This window comes from Rutidosis leptorrhynchoides, chromosome 1, assembly GCF_046630445.1.
Source record: "Rutidosis leptorrhynchoides isolate AG116_Rl617_1_P2 chromosome 1, CSIRO_AGI_Rlap_v1, whole genome shotgun sequence".
In the NCBI taxonomy this organism is placed as follows: domain Eukaryota; kingdom Viridiplantae; phylum Streptophyta; class Magnoliopsida; order Asterales; family Asteraceae; genus Rutidosis; species Rutidosis leptorrhynchoides.
In genome coordinates this window covers 59,234,720-59,250,013 of record NC_092333.1, presented here as the reverse complement: position 1 = coordinate 59,250,013, position 15,294 = coordinate 59,234,720, and positions in this window count along the sequence as shown.

The window sequence follows — 15,294 nt, the reverse complement described above, 5'->3', positions numbered from 1 at the left end:
ATGCTTAAAAACGTCAACACAAAGGTTGGTGAGCTATAGTTTAAGTATAACAGTATGTAAGGTAGGCCACGAGATTTCAGTACTACAAAGAGTGTTTCAAAACAGTATGATAAAGTATATGTTAACCGTGGGCACTTGGTAACTAACTTAATTTATACCCCCTGAAAATACACTTGGCAAGTGCGTATGTATACGAAGTATTAAACACTCGTTAAATGCTAGCGCGACTAGCCCGAGTGGGGATGTCAAACCCTATGGATCCATATCTAAGATTCGCGTTCATCGGTTCAAAAACCAATGACTAAACGTTACCGAGCTAAAGGGAATGTTTATGCCGTTGTATAACTCACACATATATAAAGTTTAAGTACTCGTGCCTAGTATGTAAAACGTAAAATGCGCATGTATTCTCAGTTCCCAAAATAGTTAAAGTAAAAAGGGATGCTATAACTCACAGTGGTAAAGTAGTGGTAAAGTCGAGTAGGGAAATAAGCAAGTACGTAGGTCCGGAAAGTCCTCAACCTAAGTCAAATAGTACTAAGTCAGTAAATCGTCCCAATAGGTTTAAATGTATATAAATAAGGTCTTAAAGGTCATCATCAATCATCATCAAATAAAAGGTGTAAAGTAAGTTTCGTTTATGAAAGAAGTTTAAAACAAAGGCTGACTTCGGTCAGTCACCACGGCCTATAAACCTACTGAAATAAGGTGAGACCAGTGGCCATGACTCCGTATATGAGTCCTTTAGTTGTGGTAAAAATCCCAGAAGCAAACTCGTCTTCGTTTGACCGTGGCGACGATCTAAGTGCGAGTAGGTCAGAATTTTCAGCACAACGTTAAAAGACATAGTGACGATCGGAGGGCCATAAATCCTAAACCGTAACTCGGATTAAGACGAGTCCTAAATAAAAAGTTATCTAATCGAACAGAGCTAACTGAAAATCATCTTTACAGTAGCCCAGGTCGTACTGATCAGACCCAGAAACAGTAAAACTGTAGGTTTCGGGGTTTCTTGGTACTTGATGCTTATCACGGTTCTCATCCTTGATGCATATAGCTTCAAGTGTACAACTCGTTGATGTGGTTGCATCATATTAACCAAGGTTTCACCATCATAACACTTGTGTAAGTCCAAGACATGTAGCACAACTCATTTAAGTGTTGCAAGTGTTTTGATGAACCAAAGTTACATCAAAGTCTTAGATCCGACACATACATGAACTATAAAAGTAATATTGAATTATAAACTTGAAAGTAACTAACTAATCAAGATCTTAAGATGTAGAACATAGTTCTTAGTTAGATCTTGAAGATCCAAGACCCAAAAGTCTAGATCTAAAGTTATTAAGTTAAATCTAACAAAAGTGTATGAAGTTATAACTAAAAAGTTATACTTCCATGTTCTTGAACTTTTAAAGTTAACCTTTTAGTTCCTAGAAGTATGAGATCAAGACTAACTTGTAATACTTGACCAAATCACAACTTTAAAGTACATAAAATGAAGAAATAATCTAAATAAGCAAGTAACAAGTTCATGGGTTTCATACTTTAAAGATTCAAGCCAAAGCTTGATCTTTAAGAATGTAAACTTTTAAGTTTACAAACATGAATTACAAGTATGATTTTACAACATATGAACTTACAATCTTTTGAAACAATAAAAGTAGAACATAAACTAGAAAGTTTTGTTCTTGTTTGTTCTTGTAATACAAGATGATAAGAAGAATCAAACTAGAAAGCTTGATACTTGTATTAATAAGTAAATAATAACTAAGAACAAGTAACAATCAACAACAATTACAACTACAAGTAAATAAATAACAACAAAGAACAAATGATGATGATGATTATGTAAGTATGTGTTTCGGTTTTAGATGAAGAAAAAGAAGAGAAGAAATGCTCAAGATACTTACAAAGTTTAGAGAGAAAAGAGAGAAAAATGAGTTGCAAGTATTGTGTGTGTGTAATAAAATGGAGACTAGTGAATGAAGTAATAAAAAAAATGAAACCAAAAACCCTCTAAAGGCCTTCTTGGCCGTTGGTTTGCAAAGAGGAAAGGGGGGAGGGAGTTGTCTACTAGATCCATGCATGTAAGGCTTAAAAAGTGGTTATTAGAGGTATTCTCATGGGAAAGAGTTGTAACTAGATTCTTTAAGTATTAAACTAACTAGTTAAGTCATAAGTGATACTTATATGAAGTAATGGGCTAAATAATCCTTTAAGTGAGTAGGGTGGGCTTATAAGCCCATTAACATTAGCAAAAGCCCAAGTTCAAGTATTTAACAAATAAATCCAATAAAGCCCAAGTAATTAACTAGTAACCTTAGTTAATTAAAATGATTAATAAAACTTAATCATGAATGTAAATAATATCTGAAAATATTATTCGTATAATGTACGTGTGTCACTAAGACATTTCGGGCATTTAAAGTCAAGTATGATCAATCATGGTAACAAGTAAATGTAATAACATACATTCGTTAAATCACAAGTATTAATAATAACAATTATTAATAAATAAATGTTGGAAAATCCAGGGTCGTTACATTACCCACCTGTTAAAGAAAATTTCGTCCCGAAATTTTAAGCTGAGGTAGATGGAGGAGTCGGGAAAATATGAGGATACTTCCGCATCATTTGATCCTGTTGTTCCCAAGTAAACTCAGGTCCTTGTTTGGCATTCCATCGTACTCGGACGATCGGAATCTTGTTGCATTTCAAAGTTTTGATCTCACGATCCATAATTTCAACAGGCTCTTCCACAAAGTGGAGTTTGTCATCAATTATAAGTTCCTCAAGTGGTATGATAAGTTCAGGTGCAGCAAGACACTTCTTCAAGTTTGACACGTGGAAGGTAGGATAAACTGAGCTCAATTGTGCTGGTAGATCCAAACGGTAAGCAACGGGTCCAACACATTCCAAGATTTCAAAAGGACCAATGTATCGTGGGTTCAACTTTCCACGCTTTCCAAAACGAATCACACCCTTTCAAGGTGCAACCTTCAACATTACACGATCACCAACGTTGAATTCAAAGTCTTTACGTTTAAGATCGGCATAACTCTTTTGACGAACGCAGGCAGTCTTAAGTCTCGCTTGAATCTGAGCAATCTTCTCCGTTATTTTGTGGATTACCTCGGGTCGGGTGATTTGCTTTTCGCCTACTTCGGCCCAACAAATAGGAGATCGGCACTTGCGGCCATACAACGCTTCAAAAGGTGCGGCATTAATGCTCGAGTGATAACTGTTGTTGTAAGAAAATTCAGCGAGTGGCAAATGCCTTTCCCAGGCCTTTCCGAAATCAATGACACATGCACGCAACATGTCTTCCAAGGTCTGAATCGTTCGTTCACTTTTCCCGTCGGTCTGTGGGTGATAAGCAGTACTCATGTCGAGACGGGTTCCCATGGCTTCTTGCAAAGAACGCCAAAATCTGGAAGCAAAACGGGGATCGAGATCTGAGATTATCGATAAAGGTACACCATGACGAGATACAACCTCTTTGATATATAATTGAGCAAGTCTCTCCATTGTATCCGTTTCCTTCATAGCCAAGAAGTGTGCAGATTTGGTAAGACAATCAACGATAACCCAGATGGTATCGTATCCGCCCACCGTCTTTGGTAGCTTGGTGATAAAATCCATCGTGATCCTTTCCCACTTCCATTGTGGGATTTTCGGTTGTTGAAGTAACCCAGAAGGTCTCTGATGCTCGGCTTTAACCTTTGAGCAAGTCAAACACTTACCAACATAAGTTGTAACATCCTTCTTAAGATTCGGCCACCAATACTGTTCCTTAAGGTCATGGTACATTTTGCCCGCTCCGGGATGAATCGAATATCTCGATTTATGTGCTTCATCAAGTATAAGGTTCCGTAGATCTCCATAAAGAGGTACCCAAATTCTTCCGGCATAACATCGGAGTCCAGACTCCCTAACCTCGAATCGAGAGACAAGAATGTTCAAATGTTCATGAGATATATTCTCCTCCTTGAGAGCCTCATCTTGGGCTACTCGGATCTGACTGTTGAGATTCGAATGAATGGTGATGTTCAGAGCCCTAATACGAAGAGGTGTCATCCTCTCCTTTCGGCTTAAAGTGTCAGCTACAACATTGGCCTTGCCAGGATGATAACGGAGTTCACAATCGTAGTCATTTAGCGTCTCAATCCATCGACGCTGTCTCCTGGAGACTCTTGTGATCGGTGAAGATAGTACTTTTCGTTCCATACAAATAGTGTCTCCACAATTTGAGCGCAAAGACAACGGCTCCGAGTTCAAGATCGTGAGTAGTGTAGTTTCGTTCGTGAATCTTCAGTTGACGAGAAGCATAGGCAATAACCTTTGATCGTTGTATCAGTACACAACCAAAACCACTTTTCGAAGCATCGCAATAAATAACAAAGTCGTCACTGCCCTCAGGAAGTGATAAGATAGTCGCGGTGGTTAACTTCTTCTTCAAGGTTTGAAATGCTAATTCGTGTGCGGGTTCCTAAATGAACTTCTTCCCTTTGTGAGTCAGCGCGGTCAAAGGATGCGCAATCAGAGAGAAACCTTCGATAAACCTTCGGTAATAACCGGCGAGACCTAGGAATTGGCGAATATGCGTCGGAGTAGTGGGGGTCTCCCACTTGCTGATAGCTTCAATCTTGGCGGGATCAACTTTGATACCCTTGTCGCTCACAACATGACCCAGAAATTGGACTTCCTTAAGCCAAAATTCACACTTGGAGAATTTGGCGTAAAGTTGCTCTTGTCTCAAGAGTTTAAGTACTAGTCGGAGGTGTTGCTCATGCTCTTCTTCACTCTTAGATTAGATGAGGATATCATCTATGAAGACGATAACAAACTTATCCAAGTACGGCTTGCAGACACGATTCATGAGGTCCATGAACATGGCAGGTGTATTTGTCAAACCGAATGGCATCACGAGAAACTCATAATCACCATAACGGGTTCTGAATGCAGTTTTCATCACATCACTTTCCTTCACCTCAACTGGTGATAACCGGATCGCAAATCGATCTTTGAGTAAACTCTCGATCCTTGTAGTTGATCAAAAAGATCGTCAATGAGGGGAAGAGGATACCGATTCTTGATCGTCAATTTATTGAGTTCACAGTAGTCGATACACATACGGAAGGATCTATCCTTCTTCTTCACAAACAACACAGGTGCGCCCCAAGGCGAGAAACTTGGTTGGATAAATCCACGGTCTAACAGCTCTTGTAGTTGACTCTGTAATTCTTGCATCTCGGAAGGTGCGAGTCTATAAGGTGCGCGAGCTACAGGTGCAGCTCCTGGCACTAAGTCGATCTGAAACTCTACTGCTCTGGCAGCAGTAATCCAGGTAATTCTTCAGGAAAGACATCGGAGAATTCGTTCACAATTCGAACGTCGTTCACACTCTTCACCTCGGTTTCTACCGTTTTCACATGTGCTAGGACAGCAAGACGTCCCTTCTTCATGATCTTTTGCGCTTTCACACAACTGATGAGGTTCAGCTTCGAGGTACATCTCTCTCCGTAAATGATCAGTGGCTCACCATCTCCTTGTGGTATGCGAAGAGCTTTATCTCCACAGATAATGTCAGCCTTTATCTTGGTCAACCAATCCATGCCGACGATCACGTCAAAACTTTCCAATTTGATAGGTATCAAGTCAATCTTGAAATCCACACCAGCTATGTTGATAATAGCTCCTCGACTAATATGGTCAACTTTCTCAAGTTTTCCATTGGCGACCTCGACAAGCATACTTTCTTTTAACGGGACTAACGATCAATTAATCTTATCGCAAAAGTGTCTACATACATAACTTCTATCGGCACCAGTATCAAATAGGACAGAAGCTAAAAGATTGTTGATAGTGAATATACCTGTCACCAAGTCGGGATTCTCGCGTGCATCCCTTCCATTAACGTTGAAAGCTCTACCACGGGGTGGTCCGCCATCTTTTCTTTTGTTGGGGCACGCATTTCTGAAATGGCCCGTTTGTCTGCATTCGTAGCATTTTTTCGGTCCATTGGTGTTCGGCTTCCCATTCAAAGTGGTGACCTTGCAGTCCGTACCGATATGTCCTGTCCGTTGGCACTTTTCACAAACAACGTTACAATACCTAGTATGGTGCTTATAGCACCTCTTGCATTGTGGTAAGGTTCCCTTATAGTTCGGGTTTGAGTTGGTGTTCGGATTGGGGTTTCCACCGTTGTTGTTTCCTCTGAAACCCTCATGTCGTTTCGCCGGGTTCTGATCATAGGTTCTTCCCCTGTTGTTATCCCATTTGCGCTTGTCACTACTACCCACTTCAGACTTAGCCTTCTCCGGTTCATCGATGATAATTTGATTCATTAAAATATGCGCCATGCGCATCGCTTCCGGGATACTTGGTGGCTTGGACGAGGTGACGTTTCCCTTAATGCTCTTAGGAATTCCCCAGAATTACCTTTCCATTCGTTTGAACTCCGGTGTAACCATGGTAGGACACATCAGGGCTAGTTCCAAAAATCTCTTTTTGTAGCTATCAAGGTCGTTCCCAACGGCCTTTAACTGCATAAATTCCATTTCTATCTTCTGGATCTCGGTCCTAGGGCAATATTCCTCAATCAGGGCCCCTTTGAATTCCTCCCATCGAGTAGCAAACGCCTCATCAATACCTTTTGCTTGAGCCAACGTGTTCCACCACGTTAGTGCGCCATCAGATAGCGTGCATGAAGCAAACTTGGTCTTATTCTCCTCTGAACAGTTACTAACTTAAAACACAGATTCTAACTTCTCGAACCATCTAGTGAGACCAACCGGCCCCTCTGTTCCACTGAAGTTGTAGGGTTTGCAGCTTTGGAACTCTTTGTACATACACCCTTTACGAACGGGCTGAATAACCGGTGGCGGTGGCGGTGGAGCTTGGGGTTGCATTTCCGCAATGGCTGCGGCTACCCTTTCGACAATCATCTCCTCGATTTGTGCTGCGGTAGGTGTTGATGTTGATCATCCGTTGGCCATGGTGTTCTAAACAAAAATTTTGACTTAAGTCAAAATCCAGTATGCAAATAGTAATAATACAGTATGTGGTAACCAACATGGAATCAACACATCACATGTTTATTAAGTAATGCAATCCAGGTACAAATACCACAGAATCATACAGTAACATAAATAGAACATCGTGCAAGAATTAAATAATGCAAAGTTCCATTCATTAATAATAAGTTGCATACATCTGTATAAGTTCGTACAATTGATAATGCTAAAAACGAACATATATTTCATAGCATTATCCCTCAAGAAAGACAAGCTTTTAGTTGCAATTGTTCTATTTACAAGTGATATTCGTTTAAATAATAAAGGGTGAAGACAAAAGACAGATTCGACGAATTGAAGACGCAAACGACCAAAAAGCTCAAAAGTACAAAGTACAATCAAAGTGGTTCAAATTATTGATGAGAAACGTCTCAAAATTACAAGAGTACAAGACGCGAAACGCAAAGTACAAGATATTAAATTATACGCAAGGACGTTCGAAAATCCGGAACCTGGACCAAAGTCAACTCTCAACGCTCGACGCAACGGACTAAAAATTACAAGTCAACTATGAAATGTCCCGTTCTTATTGATTAAAAACGTTTCATATTAATTGATTTCGTTGCGAGGTTTTGACCTCTATATGAGACGTTTTTCAAAGACTGCATTCATTTTAAAACAAACCATAACCTTTATTTCATCAATCCTGTATAGCTAACTCCAACATTCACATATAGAGTGTCTATGGTTATTCCGAAATATATATAGATGTGTCGACATGATAGGTCGAAACATTGTATACGTGTCTATGGTATCTCAAGATTACATAATATACAATACAAGTTGATTAAGTTATGGTTGGAATAGATTTGTTACCAATTTTCACGTAGCTAAAATGAGAAAAATTATCCAATCTTGTTTTACCCATAACTTCTTCATTTTAAATCCGTTTTGAGTGAATCAAATTGCTATGGTTTCATATTGAACTCTATTTTATGAATCTAAACAGAAAAAGTATAGGTTTATAGTCGGAAAAATAAGTTACAAGTCGTTTTTGTAAAGGTGGTCATTTCAGTCGAAAGAACGACGTCTAGATGACCATTTTAGAAAACATACTTCCACATTGAGTTTAACCATAATTTTTGGATATAGTTTCATGTTCATAATAAAAATCATTTTCTCAGAATAACAACTTTTAAATCAAAGTTTATCATAGTTTTTAATTAACTAACCCAAAACAGCCCGCGGTGTTACTATGACGGCGTAAATCCGGTTTTACGGTGTTTTTCATGTTTCCAGGTTTTAAATCATTAAGTTAGCATATCATATAGATATAGAACATGTTTTTAGTTGATTTTAAAAGTCAATTTAGAAGGATTAACTTTTATTTGCGAACAAGTTTAGAATTAACTAAAGTATGTTCTAGTGATTACAAGTTTAAACCTTCGAATAAGATAGCTTTATATGTATGAATCGAATGATGTTATGAACATCATTACTACCTCAAGTTCCTTGGATAAACCTACTAGAAATGAGAAAAATAGATCTAGCTTCAAAGGATCCTTGGATGGCTTGAAAGTTCTTGAAGCAGAATCATGACACGAAAACAATTTCAAGTAAGATTTCCACTCGAAATAAGATTGTTTTAGTTATAGAAATTGAATTAAAGTTTGAATATGATTATTACCTTGTATTAGAAAGATAACCTACTGTAAGTAACAAAGGTTTCTTGATCTTGGATGATTACTTGGAATGGATTTAGAAAACTTGGAAGTAAACTTGCAATCTTGGAAGTATTCTTGATTTTATGAAACTAGAACTTTTGGAATTTATGAAGAACTCTTAGAACTTGAAGATAGAACTTGAGAGAGATCAATTAGATGAAGAAAATTGAAGAATGAAAGTATTTGTAGGTGTTTTTGGTCGTTGGTGTATGGATTAGATATAAAGGATATGTAATTTTGTTTTCATGTAAATAAGTCATGAATGATTACTCATATTTTTGTAATTTTATGAGATATTTCATGCTAGTTGCCAAATGATGGTTCCCACATGTGTTAGGTGACTCACATGGGCTGCTAAGAGCTGATCATTGGAGTGTATATACCAATAGTACATACGTCTAAAAGCTGTGTATTGTACGAGTACGAATACGGGTGCATACGAGTAGAATTGTTGATGAAACTGAACGAGGATGTAATTGTAAGCATTTTTGGTAATTAGAAGTATTTTGATAAGTGTATTGAAGTCTTTCAAAAGTGTATAAATACATATTAAAACACTACATGTATATACATTTTAACTGAGTCGTTAAGTCATCGTTAGTCGTTACATGTAAGTGTTGTTTTGAAACCTTTAGGTTAACGATCTTGTTAAATGTTGTTAACCCAATGTTTATAATATCAAATGAGATTTTAAATTATTATATTATCATGATATTATCATGTATGAATATCTCTTAATATGATATATATACATTAAATGTCTTTACAACGATAATCGTTACATATATGTCTCGTTTAAAAATCATTAAGTTAGTAGTCTTGTTTTTACATATGTAGTTCATTGTTAATATACTTAATGATATGTTTACTTATCATAGTATCATGTTAACTATATATATATCCATATATATGTCATCATATAGTTTTTTACAAGTTTTAACGTTCGTGAATCACCGGTCAACTTGGGTGGTCAATTGTCTATATGAAATATATTTCAATTAATCAAGTCTTAACAAGTTTGATTGCTTAACATGTTGGAAACATTTAATCATGTAAATATTAATCTTAATAAATATATATAAACATGGAAAAGTTCGGGTCACTACAGTACCTACCCGTTAAATAAATTTCATCCCGAAATTTTAAGCTGTTGAAGGTGTTGACGAATCTTCTGGAAATAGATACGGGTATTTCTTCTTCATCTGATCTTCAGGCTCCCAGGTGAACTCGGGTCCTCTACGAGCATTCCATCGAACCTTAACAATTGGTATCTTGTTTTGCTTAAGTCTTTTAACCTCACTATCCATTATTTCGACGGGTTCTTCGATGAATTGAAGTTTTTCGTTGATTTGGATTTCATCTAATGGAATAGTGAGATCTTATTTAGCAAAACATTTTTTCAAATTCGAGACGTGGAAAGTGTTATGTACAGCCGCGAGTTGTTGAGGTAACTCAAGTCGGTAAGCTACTGGTCTGACACGATCAATAATCTTGAATGGTCCAATATACCTTGGATTTAATTTCCCTCGTTTACCAAATCGAACAACGCCTTTCCAAGGTGCAATTTTAAGCATGACCATCTCTCCAATTTCAAATTCTATATCTTTTCTTTTAATGTTAGCATAGCTCTTTTGTCGACTTTGGGCGGTTTTCAACCGTTGTTGAATTTGGATGATCTTCTCGGTAGTTTCTTGTATAATCTCCGGACCCGTAATCTGTCTATCCCCCACTTCACTCTAACAAATCGGAGACCTGCACTTTCTACCATAAAGTGCTTCAAACGGCACCATCTCAATGCTTGAATGGTAGCTGTTGTTGTAGGAAAATTCTGCTAACGGTAGATGTCGATCCCAACTGTTTCCTAAATCAATAACACATGCTCGTAGCATGTCTTCAAGCATTTGTATCGTCCTTTCACTCTGCCCATCAGTTTGTGGATGATAGGCCGTAATCATGTCTAGACGAGTTCTTAATGCTTGCTGTAATGTCTGCCAGAATCTTGAAATAAATCTGTCATCCCTATCAGAGATAATAGAGATTGGTATTCCATGTCTGGAGACGACTTCCTTCAAATACAGTCGTGCTAACTTCTCCATCTTGTCATCTTCTCTTATTAGCAGGAAGTGTGCTGACTTGGTGAGACAATCAACTATTACCCAAATAGTATCATAACCACTTGCAGTCCTTGGCAATTTAGTAATGAAATCCATGGTAATGTTTTCCCATTTCCATTCCGGGATTTCAGGTTGTTGTAGTAGACCTGATGGTTTCTGATGTTCAGCTTTGACCTTAGAACACGTCAAACATTCTCTTACATATTTAGCAATATCGGCTTTCATACCTGGCCACCAAAAATGTTTCTTAAGATCCTTGTACATCTTCCCCGTTCCAGGATGTATTGAGTATCTGGTTTTATGAGCTTCTCTAAGTACCATTTCTCTCATATCTCCAAATTTTGGTGCCCAAATCCTTTCAGCCCTATACCGGGTTCCGTCTTCCCGAATATTAAGATGCTTCTCCGATCCTTTGGGTATTTCATCCTTTAGATTTCCCTCTTTTAAAACTCCTTGTTGTGCCTCCTTTATTTGAGTAGTAAGGTTATTATGAATCATTATATTCATAGATTTTACTCGAATGGGTTCTCTGTCCTTCCTGCTCAAGGCATCGGCTACCACATTTGCCTTCCCCGGGTGGTAACGAATCTCAAAGTCGTAATCATTCAACAATTCAATCCACCTACGCTGCCTCATATTCAGTTGTTTCTGATTAAATATGTGTTGAAGACTTTTGTGGTCGGTATATATAATACTTTTGACCCCGTATAAGTAGTGCCTCCAAGTCTTTAATGCAAAAACAACCGCGCCTAATTGCAAATCATGCATCGTATAATTTTGCTCGTGAATCTTCAATTATCTAGACGCATAAGCAATCACCTTCGTTCGTTGCATTAATACACAACCGAGACCTTGCTTTGATGCGTCACAATAAATCACAAAATCATCATTCCCTTCAGGCAATGACAATATAGGTGCCGTAGTTAGCTTTTTCTTCAATAACTGAAACGCTTAATCTTGTTCATCCTTCAATTCAAATTTCTTCCCTTTATGCGTTAATGCAGTCAAGGGTTTTGCTATTCTGGAAAAGTCTTGGATGAACCTTCTGTAGTAACCAGCTAGTCCTAAAAATTGACGTATATGCTTCGGAGTTTTTGGGGTTTCCCACTTTTCAACGGTTTTGATCTTTGCCAGGTCCACCTGGATATCTTCTTTGTTCACTATGTGACCGAGGAATTGAACTTCTTCCAACCAAAATGCACACTTTGAAAACTTAGCGTACAGTTTTTCTTTCCTCAATACTTCTAGCACTTTTCTCAAATGTTCTTCGTGCTCTTGATCATTCTTTGAGTAAATAAGTATGTCATCGATGAAAACAATGACAAACTTGTCAAGATATGGCCCACACACTCGGTTCATAAGGTCTATGAACACAGCTGGTGCGTTAGTCAATCCAAACGGCATAACCATAAACTCGTAATGACCATAACGCGTCCTAAAAGCAGTTTTTGGAATATCATCCTCCTTTACTCACATTTGATGATATCCAGAACGTAAATCGATCTTCGAATAAACCGACGAGCCTTGTAGTTGATCAAATAAGTCGTCAATTCTCGGCAGTGGATAACGGTTTTTGATGGTAAGTTTGTTCAACTCTCTGTAGTCAATACACAACCTGAATGTACCATCTTTCTTCTTGACAAACAAAACAGGAGCTCCCCACGGTGATGTGCTTGGTCGAATGAAACCACGCTCTAAAAGTTCTTGTAATTGGCTTTGCAGTTCTTTCATCTCGCTGGGTGCGAGTCTGTAAGGAGCACGAGCTATTGGTGCAGCTCCTGGTACAAGATCTATTTGAAATTCAACGGATCGATGTGGGGGTAATCCTGGTAATTCTTTCGGAAATACATCGGGAAATTCTTTTGCGACGGGAACATCATTGATGCTCTTTTCTTCAGTTTGTACTTTCTCGACGTGTGCTAGAACAGCATAGCATCCTTTTCTTATTAGTTTTTGTGCCTTCAAATTACTAATAAGATGTAGCTTCGTGTTGCCCTTTTCTCCGTACACCATTAAGGGTTTTCCTTTTTCTCGTATAATGCGAATTGCATTTTTGTAACAAACGATCTCTGCTTTCACTTCTTTCAACCAGTCCATACTGATTATCACATCAAAACTCCCTAACTCTACTGGTATCAAATCAATCTTAAATGTTTCGCTAACCAGTTTAATTTCTCGATTCCGACATATATTATCTGCTGAAATTAATTTACCATTTGCTAATTCGAGTAAAAATTTACTATCCAAAGGCGTCAATGGACAACTTAATTTAGCACAAAAATCTCTACTCATATAGCTTCTATCCGCACCCGAATCAAATAAAACGTAAGCAGATTTATTGTCAATAAGAAACGTACCCGTAACAAGCTCCGGGTCTTCCTGTGCCTCTGTCGCATTAATATTGAAAACTCTTCCACGGCTTTGTCCATTCGTGTTCTCCTGGTTCGGGCAATTTCTAATAATGTGGCCCGGTTTTCCACATTTATAACAAACTACATTGGCATAACTTGCTCCGACACTACTTGCTCCGCCATTACTCGTTCCGACACCATTTGTTCCTTTCGTTCTATTAACCCCTGGTCCGTAGACCTCACACTTCACCGCGCTATGACCATTTCTTTTACACTTGTTGCAAAATTTGGTGCAGAACCCCGAGTGATACTTTTCACACCTTTGGCATAGCTGCTTCTGATTGTTGTTGTTGTTGCGGTTATTATTGTTGTTGGGATGATTGTTGTAGTTGCTGTTGTTGTTGTTGTTGTTGTTGTTGGGCCGTTTGTTGTAGTTGCGATTGATGATGCGATTGTTGGGATAATTGTTGCGATTATTGTTGTAATTGCTGTTGTTGTTGTATTGGTGATTCTTATCACTGTTTTCCTCCCACTTTCTTTTGACTTGCTTTACATTGGCCTCTTCAGTAGTCTGTTCTTTAATTCTTTCTTCAATCTGGTTCACTAGTTTGTGAGCCTTCTACATGCCTGTTGTATGGAGGCGAGCTCGTGTGAACTTATATCTTCTTGGATTCTTTCCGGTAATCCTTTCACAAACGCGTCGATCTTCTCTTCCTCATCTTCGAACGCTCCCGGACACAATAGGCACAATTCTGTGAATCGTCTTTCGTACGTGGTAATATCAAATCCTTGGGTTCGTAACCCTCTAAGTTCTATCTTGAGCTTATTGACCTCGGTTCTGGGACGGTACTTCTCGTTCATCAAGTGCTTGAATGCTGACCACGGTAGTACGTACGCATCATCTTGTCCCACTTGCTCTAGATAGGTATTCCACCATGTTAACGCAGAACCTGTGAAGGTATGCGTAGCGTACTTCACTTTGTCCTCTTCAGTACACTTACTTATGGCAAACACCGATTCGACCTTCTCGGTCCACCATTTCAATCCGATCGGTCCTTCGGTTCCATCAAATTCCAAAGGTTTGCAGGCAGTGAATTCTTTGTAGGTGCATCCTACACGATTTTCTGTACTGCTAGATCCAAGGTTATTGTTGGTATATAGCGCAGCCTGTACTGCGGCTATGTTTGAAGCTAGAAAAGTACGGAATTCCTCTTCATTCATATTCACGGTGTGTCGAGTAGTCGGTGCCATTTCCTTCAAAATAGTCAAATGGAACAAGTTAATCATACAGAATATTAAGAGTAGTTAATAGTATTTCGTAGCATAATATGAACTCATTTATAAAAGCTTTTTCTTCATATTAGCGTTTTATAAGTTTAAATTCGGGTAGTACCAACCCGTTAAGTTCATACTTAGTAGCTAATATACAATTCAACTACTACAATTCTATATGAAAAACTGATTATAATAATATTTCGCGTTCAAACTTTTACACAATATTTTACAAACTTACAATACCGCTTATTTTACATAAAGCATGAAATATAGCACATAATAACTTTGATACAAGATAGTTGTGAAGATAATTCTAGCTAGTACACAAGTCGTTCAGCAAAGGCAATAAAGACACGTAATTCATACGTCCAGAAACAAGTCATGCATTCTGGTTTTACTAGGACTACTTCCCATCCTTGGTCTTGTGGAACATAACCGTTATGGTAGTTGATAAGACAACGTGTTGTAACGTCGTCAAAGGGACGAGGGTTACGTAATGACCAACAGTCCCGTAACAATCTAAAAACCTCATTTCTTACCCCAATTACCGACTCCGTTACTTGTGGGAACGTTTTGTTTAATAGCTGTAGCCCGATGTTCTTTTTCTCACTTTGGTGAGAAGCGAACATTACTAACCCGTAAGCATAGCATGCTTCTTTATGTTGCATGTTAGCCGTTTTTTCTAAATCACGAAGTCCAATATTCGGATATATTGAGTCAAAATAATTTCTTAACCCATTGCGTAAAATAGCATTTGGGTTCCCCGCAATATATGCGTCAAAGTAAACACATCGTAACTTATGGATTTCCC